The 16,534-nt window shown below is 37.6% G+C and overlaps 1 long non-coding RNA gene across 2 annotated transcripts in view; it reads left to right on the top strand.

The window, feature by feature from the left end:
* Positions 1-6,196, top strand: part of LOC141378662 (uncharacterized) — a 79,259-nt gene extending 73,063 nt beyond the window's left edge. Inside the window, exons 3-4 of one of the 2 annotated variants that reach the window (XR_012393735.1) lie at positions 1,868-1,929; positions 2,347-6,196. This is a non-coding gene — a long non-coding RNA (uncharacterized lncRNA). The remainder of the gene's footprint in view (positions 1-1,867; positions 1,930-2,346) is intronic. The other variant, XR_012393734.1, reaches the window with a different exon arrangement.
* Positions 6,197-16,534: the final 10,338 nt, after the last annotated feature.

Raw genomic sequence — 16,534 nt, 5'->3', positions numbered from 1 at the left:
CCGCCGTGTAAACAAAGGGGTGGGGATGACGGTGACGTCACCACGCACCCCGCTCCTTTGTTAGACGCTGTGACGGGCGGGAAGAACCAAGGTAAGCTGTTCCCGCCCCTGCCAGCCACTTAGCTACAGCCTGCATCTATTATAGGTAGATACAGACTGGTACAGACTGATGTGACTGGAGTGGGGTGGGGGTGTTTTATTTATACATATATACGCCTTTGTTTTAGGTGAGGGAATGGAAGTTTTGAGTGAGTTCCCCCACTTTTTTCCCTAGGACTTGGCCTTTTTGGGAGCACATATTTGTGTGAGAAGTTATTCTCCACCTTGAACTTCAATAAGTCAAAGTACAGGTCTAGACTTAATGATGATCATCTTCAAGCCATACTGAGGGTCTCAACTGCTTCCGCTCTAAAGCCAAATGTGGTTCAGATTTGTGAGAAGAAGCGCTGTCAAGTCTCTGGCAGCAAGAAGTAGGCAAAAGATGCCATGTTCAGAAGAACTGTTCATAATCTTCACTCAATGTTCTATTAATGTTCAGGACACTTCATGTTCAGAAGAAATAATTAAAACTGTTAATAATGACATTTGAGGACTTTTTTTTGTGAAATCCCTTATGCGGCCCAGCCTTACCCAGACTTTGCCTCCTGCGGCCCCCAGGTAAATTGAGTTTGAGACCCCTGCTTTAGAGCAATAAAATTGTGGGTCGCAACTTGATAATCCCTAAGCAAAACCAGGTCGTAACCACAAAAACAAGCTTTAGTAAAATATGTCAGAGCTGCTGATTGTTAATTTTATCAATCAAATAAATGAAATGACATGAAATATTGATTTGACTTTGAGTTCCACAGCCTCCCTACACTGAAAAAGAAACCACTGAGCGATCTGATATAAAAATATATCTGAAAGCCACAATAGTCCAATCAGCATCAAGTACCCCAGCGAGCGGCGTATTAAAATTAGGCATTATGAGTCTGGATATCAGAGATTTGTTCTTTTTACATGCACTTCCCTGTGTCCGCCCCTTCCCCCATCTCGCAAATGGTTTTCGGGGCAAAGCTGAAATTGGAAATCTAATAAGAGCACTTTTCATTGACAACCGCTGGCTGAGGACTGAAGCTTTTGGCTGCGTTACAGCAGTGAGAGTCAATCTCTTCAAGTGGAGTGAATAGCCACTGAGAGTCTTAGACAATGCCACGCTGACAGAGAGACGATTTTAGCGCCGAGCCGAGAGAGCTGATTGTCTGAGACTCGTTGTGGACGTGTTCATTAACCTCTAAAATCTCTCTGCGTGGCCCACAATAGCAGGACTTTTCATTCACAAGAAGGATGGAGGAATAAATGAAGGGCAGAGATAAACTGAAAGACTGCACGGCTCTGACAGGAAGAATGAAGCCCCGATGAGTCCAATCAGACGCTGAAAACAAGATGCGTCTTCATTAAATCTGTAGTATAATGATGACAAAACACTGGGACAAAATGTGTATAAACGATGGTGATTTCTGAGAATGTACACTGTTAACAATTTCCTGTAGAATCTACTGTAAATCAATCACAGCAAAAATACTCTATTTACATTTATCTTGCTATATATGTACAACCCAAAAAATTGAGACAGTATGGAAAACGCAAATAAAAAAGAAAGTAGTGATTTCTAAATTTAGTTTGATTTGTATTTCAATGCAGACAATGCAACAAACATTATTTCATCTGTTCCTCATAATCTTTAGTGTTTTTTTTTCTTTCTTCAAAATAAACACATATTCCAATTTTGATTCTTGCAACACATTAAAAAAAAGTTGTAACAGTAAAGCATTTTCCATTTTGTAATGTGGCCGTTTCCTTTTCACAACACTTAAATCACGTTTAGGGACTGAAGACACCAAGTGATAAAGTGTTTTTGTCCTATTCTTCCTGCAAACAAGTCTTAAGGTGGGTAACAACACAGGGTCTTCGCTGTTGCATGTGGTGCTTCAAAATGTGCTACACATTCTCTATTAGAAACAGGTCAGGACTGCAGACAGGCCAGTCAAGTACCTTTATCCTATTCCTCTGCAGCCAGGACTTTGTAATGTGTGCGGAATGTGGTTTTCCATTGTCTTGTAATATATAAAGAAGGCAGCATGTTGTGCTCCAAAATCTCTATATACTTTTAGCATTAATGGTGCCATCACAGTAGTGCAAGTTACTTTTGCCAAGGGCACTGACACACCCTTATACCATGAGAGAATGTGTATAAACGATGGTGTTCAGTAGACTTTTAGCTCTGAATGAATGGCTAATAACATGGTGTAAAGAACAAAAATTGCTCTTTGCTAATAACTGGAATCTTTTCTGGGAGCGTCCTAGGCTCTTCCGTCCTGACGGCCTGCACCCCAGTCGAGCCGGAGCTGAACTCCTGTCGGACAACATCTCCAGACTACTTCGCACCATCTGACTAGCAGGTAAAAATTCACACTATAGCCACCTAGACTCTTGTTCACCCCACTTAAACATCAGTAACGAATATCTGGCGAATCCTATAGAGACTGTGTCTGTTCCTCGTATTATTAGATTAAGAAATAAACGTACTGTGTGCTCCAGAAAAAATCTATTAAGAATCAAACCAGAAAAACCAGTAGAAAGTGAAAATACAAATTTCGTAAAACTTGGTCTCCTAAACATCAGGTCACTTGCACCTAAAGCACTTATCATTAATGAAATAATAACAGAAAACAATCTTAATGCACTCTGTCTCACTGAAACCTGGCTGAAACAAAATGACTATATTAGCTTAAATGAAGCAACTCCTCCAGGATTCTTATATAAACATGAGGCTCGTCAAACTGGTCGTGGTGGTGGAGTTGCATCAATCTTTAGTGATTTCCTTAATATTAAACAGAGAAACGGACTTATGTTTAGCTCCTTTGAAGTATTATCGCTTAATGTTCAGCTTCCAGATACTATACAAAAACCTATGTTATCTCTCGCTTTAATCACCATATATAGACCCCCAGGACCCTATGTCAAATTTCTAAAAGAATTTTCTGATTTTATTTCTGACTTACTAGTCAAAACTGATAAAATGCTAATTGTAGGTGACTTTAACATCCACATAGATGACGCTAATGATACATTAGGGCTCGCGTTTATGGATTTAATACACTCACTTGGGATAAAGCAAAACGTTGTGGGTCCAACCCATCGCTTAAAGCATACATTAGATCTAATTCTGTCTTATGGAATCGAGGTTATTGACGTAGACATTATACCACAAAGTGATGATATTACAGATCACTACCTCTTACTATATAAGCTGTGTTTACCTGAAATCAGCAAACCCGCTCCAATACTCCGCCCTAGTAGAACTATTGTTCCGTCAACTAAAGATGAATTTATCAATAACTTACCTGATCTTTCTCTATTTCGTAATGCACCCGCAAACTCAAATGATCTTGATGTAGTAACCAGCAGTATGGATGCCATCTTTACTAGCACACTAAATACTGTGGCACCCATCAAATTAAAAAAGGCTAGAGAGATTAAAACTATACCATGGTATAATAGTCATACTCGTGCGCTCAAAACAGCAACCCGCGCCCTGGAACGTAAATGGAAAAAAACTAATTTAGAGGTCTTTAGAATTGCGTACAAAGACAGTATGTCCAGCTATAGGAGGGCTCTAAAATCTGCCAGGACCGAGCACCTGCGCAAACTGATAGAAAATAATCATAACAATCCTAGATTTTTATTTAACACCATCTCTAAATTAGCTAATAATCGGTCATCCTTGGAACAAACTACTCCACCGCAAATTAGTAGTGATGACTTCATGAATTTTTTCAGTAATAAAATAGAAGGCTTTAGACAAAAAATAGGAGATGCCAAACTTTCTGCACCGGCTTATACTCCAAATCCTGTAAATATTTCATTAAATCATAATAATAACCTACACTGCTTCAAAATCATAGAACAGGAAGAGCTAGATAAAATTATAAATAGCTCTAAACCAGCTACGTGTATGCTGGACTCAATTCCAACAAAATTACTGAAAGAGCTGCTACCTGCTATAGGAGAACCTCTTCTTAACATTATCAACTCTTCTTTATCCATAGGCCATGTTCCAAACTCTTACAAGCTAGCTGTAAGCCTATTATTAAGAAACCGCAACTAGACACCAACAACTTAGCTAACTATAGGCCTATTTCAAATCTTCCATTTATGTCTAAAATACTAGAAAAAGTTGTTTCCACTCAATTATGCTCTTTTCTGCAGACGAACAATATTTTTGAAGTGTTTCAGTCAGGTTTCAGGGCTCACCACAGTACAGAAACCGCCTTAGTGAAAATAACCAACGATTTACTCTTAGCTGCTGACCGAGGGTGCGTCTCGCTATTAGTTTTACTCGATCTTAGTGCGGCATTTGATACCATAGACCACAATATCCTCATAAATCGCTTAAAGTCTACAGGTGTCCAGGGACAGGCTCTACAATGGTTTAAGTCATACTTAACTGACCGCTACCAGTTTGTGAATATTAATGGACAGCCTTCACAAATCTGCCCAGTAAAGTATGGGGTGCCTCAAGGATCAGTTTTAGGCCCTTTACTGTTTACAATTTATATGCTACCTCTGGGAGACATTATTAGAAGACATGGGATCAGCTTTCACTGCTATGCAGATGATACTCAATTATATATTTCAACTAAACCTGACGAGACGTCTGAACTTTCTAAACTAACTGAGTGTTTCAAAGACATCAAAGACTGGATGACCAACAATTTTCTTCTCTTAAACTCAGACAAAACAGAATTATTACTTATTGGGCCTAAATCTTGCACACAGCAGATCTCGCAACTCAATTTACAATTAGAAGGATACAAAGTTAGCTTTAGCTCTAATATAAAAGATCTGGGTGTCATATTTGACAGCAATCTAACTTTTAAAAACCATATATCCCATGTCACTAAAACTGCCTTCTTTCATCTGAGAAATATCGCTAAATTACGAAATATGCTATCCATCTCAGATGCAGAAAAGCTAGTCCATGCTTTTATGACTTCGAGACTGGATTACTGTAATGCTCTATTTGCTGGCTGCCCAGCATCCTCTATTAACAAACTTCAATTAGTACAAAATGCAGCAGCCAGAGTTCTGACCAGGTCTAGAAAATATGATCATATCAGCCCAATTTTATCCTCCTTACACTGGCTGCCTGTTAAGTTTCGTATTGAATTTAAAATATTACTTCTCACCTATAAAGCTCTAAATAATCTAGCTCCTGTTTATCTAACCAACCTTCTGTCTCGCTACAAACCAACTCGCTCTTTAAGATCTCAAAATTCAGGGCTTCTGGTAGTACCTAGAATAGCAAAATCAAGTAAAGGAGGTCGAGCCTTCTCTTTCATGGCTCCTACACTCTGGAATAGCCTTCCTGATAACGTCCGAGGCTCAGACACACTCTCCCAGTTCAAAACTAGATTAAAGACCTATCTGTTTAGTAAAGCATACACTCAATGCATCACCTAGCGGGTTCCACACTGGCTCCTACATCTTGCTTATATACACTATGAACAGCAGCTACGCTAATTATTTTCTTTATTCTCTATTTTCACCTGGGGATACTCATCCCGAGGTCCTCAGATTATGCGGAGTCACTGATTGGATCCAAGACCAGCGACGTGATGATCCCAAGGATTCCATATCCGGGACCAGGCCATATCCTGAGCTGCTGCTGCGCTGATGGTCGTGGGGAGTGGAGAACATGAGTCTGATTCCAGCGACGCTCCAGGGACAGACGAGTCTTCGCTGAGGCCATCTTCCAGCCTAAACCACGACGAATGAAGTTCTGCACTAGACTTTTGGCCAGCGGAGAAATTAAAATGGTCGTGCCCAACTGAGTCTGGTTCTCTCAAGGTTTTTTTTCTTCACTCCCATCAGGTGAAGTTTTTTTTCCCTCTCCGCTGTCGCCACTGCCTCGCATGGTTCAGGATTGGTAGAGCTACGCATCGATGAATTGGCTCTTCAGTGTTTGAACTCTCAGTAATGATTAAATCACACTGAACTGAGCTAAACTGAACTGAACTTAAACACTAAAAACTGAACCACACTGTTCCAGTTACTGAACCACACTGTTCCAGTTACTATGACCATTTATGTGAAGCTGCTTTGACACAATCTACATTGTAAAAGCGCTATACAAATAAAGCTGAATTGAATTGAATTGAGAGAACCTGGCTATTGGACTTGTTGCTGGTAACAGTTTGGATGATCCTTTTCTCATTTGGTCCAGAGTACACAACGTCTGTTTCTCTTTAAAAATACCTGAAATACTGATTCATCTGACCACAGTATAGGTTTCCACTGTGTTATGGTCCATCCCAGATGCCTCAGAGACCATATAAGTCGTTACTGGACACTGTTAACATAGGGCTACTTTTTTGGCACAGTACAGCTTTAACTGACATTTGTGGATGTAACTACGTATTGTGGTACGTGTCAAAGGTTAGCCAAAGTAGCCCAGAGCCCATGTGGGGATATCGCTTGATGAAGATAGCTAAATGAATGACGATTCTTCATTCAGTGCCGTCTAAGGGATCTGTCCTTTATGCACAGAGATTGATGCAGATTCCTTGAATCTTTTAGTTATGTTATGCACTGTTGAAGGTGAAATATCCAAATGTCTTCCTACAGTTCTTTGGGGAACATTGTTTTTAAACATTTCACAAATGTTCTCACATATTTGTTTGCAGGCAGGCAATCCTCGACCCTTCTTTGCCCCTAAAGGGTTAGACCTTTTGTGGACGCTGCTTTTGTACCAAATCATAATTACAATCATCTGTTTACATCACCTGTTTCAACTCACATCATTATTTAACCAATTTACCCGAGTACTAGGCCTAAATTGCACCTGTGCCAACTTTTTTTTGGTGTGTTGCAGGTCTGAATGACAGCAAAGGATGTGTATTTACAAGTAAAATGAACCTGACCAAACCAAAAATGAAATATTTTGTGTTCAAATTGTCTGCAATGAAACACAAGTCAAAGTAAATTTGGAAATTACTACTTTTTTTATGTCCCAAGGGGGGTATTTACAGCATTGTATATATTTACTGTAAAATACACTTGAATTACACAGAATGTTTCACAATGCAACTTTAAAATACAGCAACATACTGCATAACCGTCCTAAAGTAAAATTCAGTTCATATTACGTTTTAATACAGTATAATTTACAAAAATCGTAAACAGTGTAGGTCACTCTTTCTCTCTTTTCTCCTACTGCATTGTCCTCTAAACCATACAATTCTTCACTTCTTTCTCCTTTTTGACCCTCACATGACAGATTCCAAACCCCTCTGTCTCTTTCTTTGCTTGCTGGAGGAAATGACAGGAGTTGAATGCTGAATTAATCTTTGTCTGGATCCAGCTGGTTTGCAGTTTGAAGGGACTACTGCATTGGGCAGCTATTAATACAATCTGGCCTTCTTGATTTTTATCATGTTTACATGGCTGGAGTAAACAGTCACATGATCACAGCTGGTACATTCCAGCTCCCTATTTTGGAAAATGATGTCTATGTTAAAGCTCAGAGAAAAAAAAAAAGTAGAAGCATGTGACCGGTGGGAAAACAAAGAGCTACATTTCTGAATATGTAACGAATTAATTCTATTATAAACCTGCAGATTTCAAAGTATGACGGTTTCTAAGAATTGTTAGATTTCATTGTAGGATTAAATTCAAAAAAGGGAAGGAAACAAGCATATTACATGGTCCATGGTTTATTTTTATCTCCTCAAAATGGATTCTGGTAAAAATATGAATGTTATTTTATTGTTTGCAATTTTCTTTTGGGTCTTATTGAGCAACTGAGCAAATCTAGATTCTTTCTCTCTTTAATTTCCCACCGGTTACAGCTGAGACCAAGAATAAACTACACTTTCAGCAACATCTCAAAAACTTTCTTTCTTTTTAAAAAAGGAAGTTTATTTAATTTGTCAATCCAAGGAGTAAAATAAATGTGCTCACTGATAGTATATGGGAATCAGTTTTTTTATTGTTGACAAAATGACAATTAATTTGATTGATTAAATGATAATATGACAACAATGTAGGCTTCTTCAAATGACTATGCTGTTAGAATAATTACTGTACCTTGTTATTTTGGTTGTCAGTAAGTAGCACATTAACCTACTACAGTTTAAAAAGAGACCAATAACTTAATATGCATCTCCATGAAATCACTTTATTAAATATTTTTTTTGTAGTTGAAACAGAGAAAATAACAATATTATTATATTTTTTTTACTTACATCTCACTTACTAGCCTTTCTAGAAACATCCTTGCAGGTGTGTTGAGACAAGTTGGATCTAAAATCTGCAGGACACCGGCCCTCCAGGACCAAGTTTAAACACACATGGTGTAAATGAACAGGCAAAATGCAAACATTTTCCTTTTTTACAATGAGCCTGGGTTGATTTCAAATTACCGAATTATATTATTTACGTGACTTCATTCTAAAAACGTACCCCTATATAGATATTTGGAGAGCGCCAAATATGTCCCAGGAGCTATGTTTTTTTGCAGTTTTAGTTTTTGCGAATCCACCAGAAGCTGCTGTGTATGCTTTTTGAGTGCCATTCGCACCTGTTGTTCTTGCGTAAATCCACCAGAGGCCGCTGTCAACTGACTGTTTGACTGACTGACTGACCGATCGTTCGACTGACCCAAACCCAACCAATAGTGTTTTCAAAAGCACCGATTGACCGACCCACCCACCCATTTCCCTTAACCCAACTGACAGTTCAAAAAAAATCCAAAAAATAAAAAACCCTCGCCTGATTTTTACTAGGTTTTCAGATTTTACTGCATTCTCACCCTGTTATTTACTTATTTTGTACTCTGTTTGGTCTTACCCTTTTTCTGGAAATGTTCTTCATCGGACTAAAACCCTGTCATCACTGTCAACTCCTCTCTGCGTCTCAAGTCCATCAACATACATGGCAAGCTAACTGGAAAAACTGGTAACAGTGGAAAAGCCGTCCATATGGAGGTTATCAGTCAGCTGTAAGCGAGAAAAGGAACAGCATCATACCACCCCACAGCATTCATTTTAAAGATGAAATTCAGACGAATAAAGAATTATGGATTTGATCAACTGGTATCTGAATGTGATTGACACCATCTTCTCGACAAGAAGTTTGGGCTCGGGAGTTTGCAGCTGGATACGTGATGAGAGGGTGGGAGAAATGGTGCGTTGTGTGCCTGGCTGCTCTGTGTCTGGAGGATACTGAAGATATTTACCTATTGGGAAATTTGATAACAGAGTTCTACTGATGGGCTTATGCAGGGCCCTGACGTATAGACGATTGATGGAAGCGGTCAGTGCTGCTCAAAAAATGTAAACACTGATTGGTAGACTCGCTAATAATCAGACTATGGTTCTAGACCGCAAATTGGAAAACATCGGCGTGAAACTAGCGGCTTTGCAACAACATTTGGCCAGATCTGGAGACGAGTGATGAACATTAAATATCTATGAAATATTTATTAGATATTGACCTAAAGTTGAACTACTTTTCTACTCTTTCAGCTCAATTTCACTTTACGAAAGTGTATGTGACAAATAAAGGCCTGATTTGATTTGATTTAGTTGTGTGGGTCATACTGGGTAAATGTCATAGGGGAGGCCAAATATATTTTTTGTTTTTAGATAATTTCACAAAGCTTATGGTGGTTTTAAAAACATAGAGAGATTTGGTTTACTTTGGAAAGTAGTTTGGAAAATGAAAACAGTGGCCATTTAATCCTCAAATGACCCAACTGGGCATTTTAGAAAGCAGGTCAGAAAAGGGGTTTGAAAATAATCAGTATTCTGAAAATACATTGTTCAAGTGAGAACAATTTTCCAATGTTTGTGTTTTATCTATGAAGTAATCCAGTTTATCACAGTGATACAGAAGCGGTGAGTCAGTGCTAATCGTGAAGCCACTCTTCTACCGTGCAGAATGGTTGCCTTTGCTTCTCCTGAATTGCTCTCCAAACTGCACTTGCTCTCCTGCACACCACTTTGTCTCAGCGATGAACCTGTCAGCCTCTCCTGCAGTCTGTGTGTGTGTATGTGTGTGTACGTATGTGTGCATGCTCAGCCCCAGGGTCTAAATAAGCCTTTTTTCATTTAAGAATTAGAAACCTCAAACTCAAGCAAAAACATTGACTATGCTGAAGCACACACACACACACACACACACACACACACACACACACACACACACACACACACACACACACACACACACACACACACACACACACACACACACATGCCCACACCAAACCCCTTTTCAAAATCTCATAAATACTTAAAAGAAACGGGGAAAAAATTAAAGTCAGGAGCGTTTGGATATTGCTTTTGGGTGCTGGTGAGAAATACTCACTTCGTTCTTATCTGCATGTTTATGTGTGTGTGAAAGAAAGCACAAGAAGAAAGTAAGTGTGTGTGTGTGTGTGTGTGTGTGTGTGTGTGTGTGTGCGTGTGTGTCCATGTGTGTGATTAGCACATCTGTTGCTGGGTTCCAGGTGAGAGTGGCACCTTCAGACATCTGGAGGAATATCCGTTCCATCTGCTCCAGTCCAGCACTCTCTCTTTCCATCTTTGTTTTTTTATTTTCGTCTTGGTGGATCTAAAACATTAGCTTACACATGTTTAATAGCAACATTAAAAAATAGGAAATAAAAGGTACCAAATTCAGTACCACAAACAAGCAATTCTGGCTTAACTGCATGACTTTGCAATTTATTTTAATTCAGGCGTTTTATTTCTGGCATCTGTAATAGGACAGTAGTTTAAGTTGGAGAGAAATAGAGGGTGGCTGGATCGAGAAAAGTCCACGAATTGGGATAAGTGGGATTTGAACTCAGGAAGGCCAAAGTACAGTTGCCAACATGATTTTTCATTTTTAAAAAAAAGCTACGTCTGTTTAAAAGTCTGGTGTCAATACGGTTTCTTTTCTTTTTAGGGGTTTTAATCTTTATTTATAGGACAGTGTAGAGACAGGAAAGCATCAGTGATGGGAATTTAGTAAAAAAATAAGTCATTTGATTTAATTTGCCAAAATATAATTAAAATAATACGAGTTTAAGTTGCAAGTCATAACTAGAATGCTATAAGAGAGAAAAGAATCATTTATAGTTTACCTTTTGTCTATAATCATGTCAGCTCATTTCTTCTGACATGTCTTCAAATTTGAGTATTTCGTTCACGTGACATAGACAGTCCCATATAAGCTTAAACAATGCACACAGTCTGAGCCGAATGGAGCCATGATTAGCTCAACTTTCTTTTGCTTCTGTCTTTCACGTGATAAACAAAGGACTTAAACCGAAGACTTGGGAGATGAACGAACTAAATCTTTCCAGCTCTAAATGCATGTGATTGGCTTCCGTCTTTCATGTGATTAACGAATGTCTCAAACTTAGGACTTGAGAGATGAACAGATTACATTTTTTTCCAGCTCTGACTGCATATGATGCTGCAGTCTTTCACGTGATGAACGAACGACTCAAACCCGATAGAAGACTCGAAAAAGGAACTAATCTTCTACTCCACCTGCACAAATGTGAGCATGTACAAATGTGAGCATGCGCAAATGAACAAATCACTCCCTGAGAGGACACATTGTTCGTGAGTCATACAAAGGATTTGTTCAAAATGAATGAATCACTCAGGAACAACCCATCACTAGACAGCTTACAGAGCAGAGAGAGTGCAAAAATTGACAAAGTACCTTGAGCTGGGAATCGAACTTGGGTCACCGTGAGCACCTCGGTCGATGCAATAACCATTAGGCCAGTGGTCACCAAACTACTCCTGGAGGGTTGTTGTCCTGCAGATTTTAGCTCCAACCCTAGACAAACACCTGAACAAGCATAATCAAGGTGATAATAAGTATATTTGAAACACACAGGCAGGTTTGTTGAAGTTGGAGCTAAACCCTGCAGGGACAACGGCCCTCCAGGACCAAGATTGGTGACCCCTGCATTAGGCTATTGGTGCCAATTTTCTTTTTAAAAATGTTTTATTATGGGACGCTATAATTCTCCAAGGACATAAAGTTTTAAAATTCAATTCAAACTAAATCTGACTATAAACAGGGTGTGAACTACGAGGGAGCTAGGGGCAAGCTTGGCTCCCTTAATTAAGGCATGGGCTCCCTTGAAAACTTGATTTGTGAAATTTTGGGAAGTCTCAAAAATACTGACTGTGTTATTTTGACGTGCGGTTTCAGTATTGTGTAATGTGATCATGGATTATTATGCGTAAAAGTCCAAAAACATCATTACGCTTCACTTAAAGAAGATAACTACAAGCTATTCTTGTTACGATCATCAAGGTCTGGGGGCTCTGAGAAGAAAGTCCTGTCATGTCAAAGACTGGGAGCCAGATGCTTTCATATGGGTGTTGAGAGACTGCTGATTCATTTTCCGAAACTAATGATGTGATGTTGTGTTTTGTTTTGCTTCGTTTTCTTTTCTTCATACAGTAGGCCAATACAATGTTCTTTTTGTAAACACCGTGACATTGCTGTAACACGTTGGATAAATAAGCTGAAAGCAAGTAAACAGGTAAAACAGAACCCTTCACTGCTGTTTCTTTCCTTATCTAATTCTCGATTATGATTTACCGGAGTGAAAAGTGATATCCTATAAGATTCTATAATATCACTTTTTTAAAAATATGCTGTCCTTAATGCTATCATCTTGAGCTTATAAAGTGAATAAAAAAATTATGGGCTACATGACAAGGTTATTTATTTTGTTGTTAAGTGAAACATATTTGTGTTTGTTGATTTCATATAAATTAGACAATGATGTTCTGTTATTTAGGCTGCTGTTGTTTGTGCATGTAAAAATAAATTAAAAGCGTCCATTACATCTAAAGCTGTTATTGAATTCAAACACGATGAAAATAATTGTACTAGATTTTTTCCTGAATAAGAATTGGTTTATGTTCCTTATTTCTGTTAATCATATCGATCTGAAGGAAAGCGGGGTGAAAACTGAACAGGCTTTCTATTTTGACTGACCTCTGACCCGGTGACCTTTTCTCCAATAGTGTTGGGGGTTTTGCATTACAAGTAACCTGAGTAATAATACCACTTTTCTAAGTAATGAGTAAAGTATTACTTAAAAAAAATAAGCAATAATATTTAAGATACTTTTTAGTTGAATTTTTGAGCTTTTAAAATGAAAAGCTGAATTAAAATTAAAGTAGTCACAATGAATCATGCAGTCAATGAGAGAATGTGTTCATTATTTTGATCAGATAGGAGAAAAGGAAAAAAGGTTTATAGTCTCAAAAGACAGCGATTTGACTTAAGACAAATAAAACAAAAGTAGCTTTAAACTTTCAATAATCTGTATATTCAGCATGTATTGCTCTGGGGTCAGGAAGTTCTCAGATAATATTATCCTAAAATATATTTTCATGTGTTTTTTTTAAAGGTAAATGTAAGTGTAGGTTTTACAGTGCGTTGTTAATTGCAGAGCTCTTTTATTAAAAAAGAAAGAAAAAAAAAACATGTTCTGAATGAGCTCAAGCCTCAGCCAGTTAATAAAAAGTAACTATAAAAAGTAACGTAATGAATTACTTACCATAAAAAGTAACTAAGTAACGCAACTAGTTACTTTTTTTGGACAATAACTCAATAATGTAATGCATTACTTTCAAATGTAACTTTCCTCAACAATGTTCTACATCAATGACTGAATGACTAACTATGCAAAGCAAATGAATGTTCTAAAAAAAAAAGAAATCAGGATCAGCAAAAATGTCATGATCAGGACAGCAGTCAACAAAATAACTCAAATCACAGGTAGAAAAAAATTTTAGAGAAGAAAATCTGTTAAATAATTTCCATATTTTGTGATTCACAAGTGTTTTCTGTTTATTTACTGATGTGAATTGCATTATGGAAAGCTTGATCTTTGCTCTGTCAATGCTTTTTTTTTTTGATGCTAAAAATTCAACTCTACAGTTTAATAAAGTGACTTTTATTGACATTTTAGCAGTTTGAAATAATATAGTGTGTAAGAAATAATATATTGAAAAAAATATGTTTGTAAAATAACAGAAAATGTACTGGTAGTTTATTTCAAGATTTTTGTACCATATTATACACAACCCAGACAATATATCATTTTAAACTATTAAATTTAGGGCTGAACAATATTGGAAAATTCTAATGTTGTGGTATTTTTTATTTTGTGATATATCTATTGCGATATGAATGAATACAATTTCACCAAATGACTTAATATCTCTATGTGGAAAGAATTCATAATGTTGGATCAAATGGAATGGTTCTGCAGTGACAGTGTCGCGGACAAAAAACAAATAAAGGGAGGTTGTTGCGGATGAAAGTGAAGAGGGTTGGGGAGTCGCGAAAGAAAGTGAAAGTGAACAGCGAAGGAAGGAGGGCGGTTGAGGAGGGGGATCGGTAAAACAAAGTGCTGAAACAGATTTCAGAGGTGATGGATCTGGATCAGGCGTGTTCTGGCACAAACTAAGCCCTGGTCTGTGCTATTTGCAGTGCATTTCTGTATTTGTGAGTATTTTCATGCATAACAATCTATAAATATCATCAAGACAAAGATACAATTGAAATAAAGCGTTTATCATGTCCCGAGTCAAACAGTATTCAGGTAGAGTAACAGAATGATTAAAAAAATAATAAAAATCAATAATTCAGTAGTTAGGGTCACAAGTGGTACAATTTCTTATACCTGAATGCTTTTAAAAGCATTATACAATCACAGACATCAAAAACACATGCAAATGATGAATTATAATTATAGGTGAGCATAGATTAATTTTTTAAAATCTAGATTAATCTCAGAATTAATCTACATTCATATGGCTCATTTGAATTCCGCCGAAGGCATTCAGAATATGTGTGCTACCCAAATAATAAGTCTTTGAGAACGGGTTTCTCAAGCCAGGTGGCGCATTAGACCAGGGGCTCATCTCCTGTTTCCAATATGCATCACAAACGGCTTGAGAAACTGTTCTACTATGATAATAAGTGATGAAAATAAATGATGTTCAAAAAGATTTACTTGTGTTGCTGTTTATTCAGTTAAACATGAATGTTGAACTGTAGGCCTTCATAAGCTCCAAACAGTGATTTTTGATTACCTTAATCCGACTAAAGTCAAAACTGAACTAAACAGAAACGGAATTATGATGTGTAGTATGCAGATATTAGTGGCATTATTGAAGTAAACACCGGGATCAAACTATTTTCATCATGTAGGACTTTTCACCATATTTTCCGACAAGATCCACACGCGCGGCTGTCAGTAAAGGACCACGCACGCACGCACGCACGCACGCACACACACACACACATCACAAATTGCGGAAGTTTTTTTTCTTTCCAGTTGGCGTGCGTTATTAAATTCCATAACACTCTTACCAGTGCTTACTCCTTATTTGCGTCTAATACCTCAGTTTGTCACGGCAGCATGAATAAAATGTTCATAAGTTAAAGTGAAAATGCCGAACTGCAGTTAAAGTCAGGCATCCTGCTGATTTCATTCAGAAGGGCACTTTTTTCTCAGACGGCTCACCGGTCAGGTATATCCGCACTAAAATATCAAGGTGAAAGTCATTCTAGCTTGCATAAAATAGATCCAGCACCCAACCCAACTTAGAGAATAGATTAATGGCGATATATATATATATATATATATTTTTTTTTCTTTTCCCACGATAAGAGTCTAGCATTAATGCAGCACGTTAACGCCAATAACGGCCCACCACTAATTATAATACAAACTTAACATGACATACATCCTGCAATGTGTCTATTGCGAATGATCACATTGCATACCGATGCTGAAACGACATATTCTGCAGCCCTAATTAAAAATGTTAATAAAAGTCACTTTTTTCAAACTTTTTAAAGTTAAAAGTCTTTGGAGGGAAAAATCAGGTCCCATGATGCAATTCAAAAGCATAAATAAACAGGAAAAAAAACATGAATCACATAATATGGAAAACTGCTTATTTTTGGATTTTTTAAAACAGAAAAGTAAAAAAAAAAACATGATCATTAGACAATGTAGAGCTCATTATCCTTCTCTCACACACACACAAACACAAAGTATACAAGAAGAGCATCCCTTCCTTTATTATTTTACAAGAGTTTTGTACAATTCATACAGATGCCGCGATTCTAGCGTCCAATTTCCAAACAGCTTACGAACGACACAAAAGGACAGACACAAAAGCAAAAACTAAAAAGCAAAAACCCTGCACAGAGTCCTGTAAACAAACTAACACAAAATAAAAAACAAACACGAACCTAACAGAAACTCCTCCACGCTCGTGACCTCTCACTTTTTAGAACGACGTACAGAAACGCTTGCTAGGATACACACATAAATAAAAGAATCGCTTTCAAAGGCGACACATTTTTTAAACGCTTCTTCATTAAATCCGGGGAAAAAAAATTGACATTTATAAAGGTGCAAAACGAGTTAAAAAGGAGGCGA

Source organism: Danio rerio, chromosome 2 (genome assembly GCF_049306965.1).
Source record: "Danio rerio strain Tuebingen ecotype United States chromosome 2, GRCz12tu, whole genome shotgun sequence".
Lineage (NCBI taxonomy): Eukaryota > Metazoa > Chordata > Actinopteri > Cypriniformes > Danionidae > Danio > Danio rerio.
Note: the sequence above shows the minus strand (reverse complement) of the source record. Positions and strands in the feature narration are given on the sequence as shown.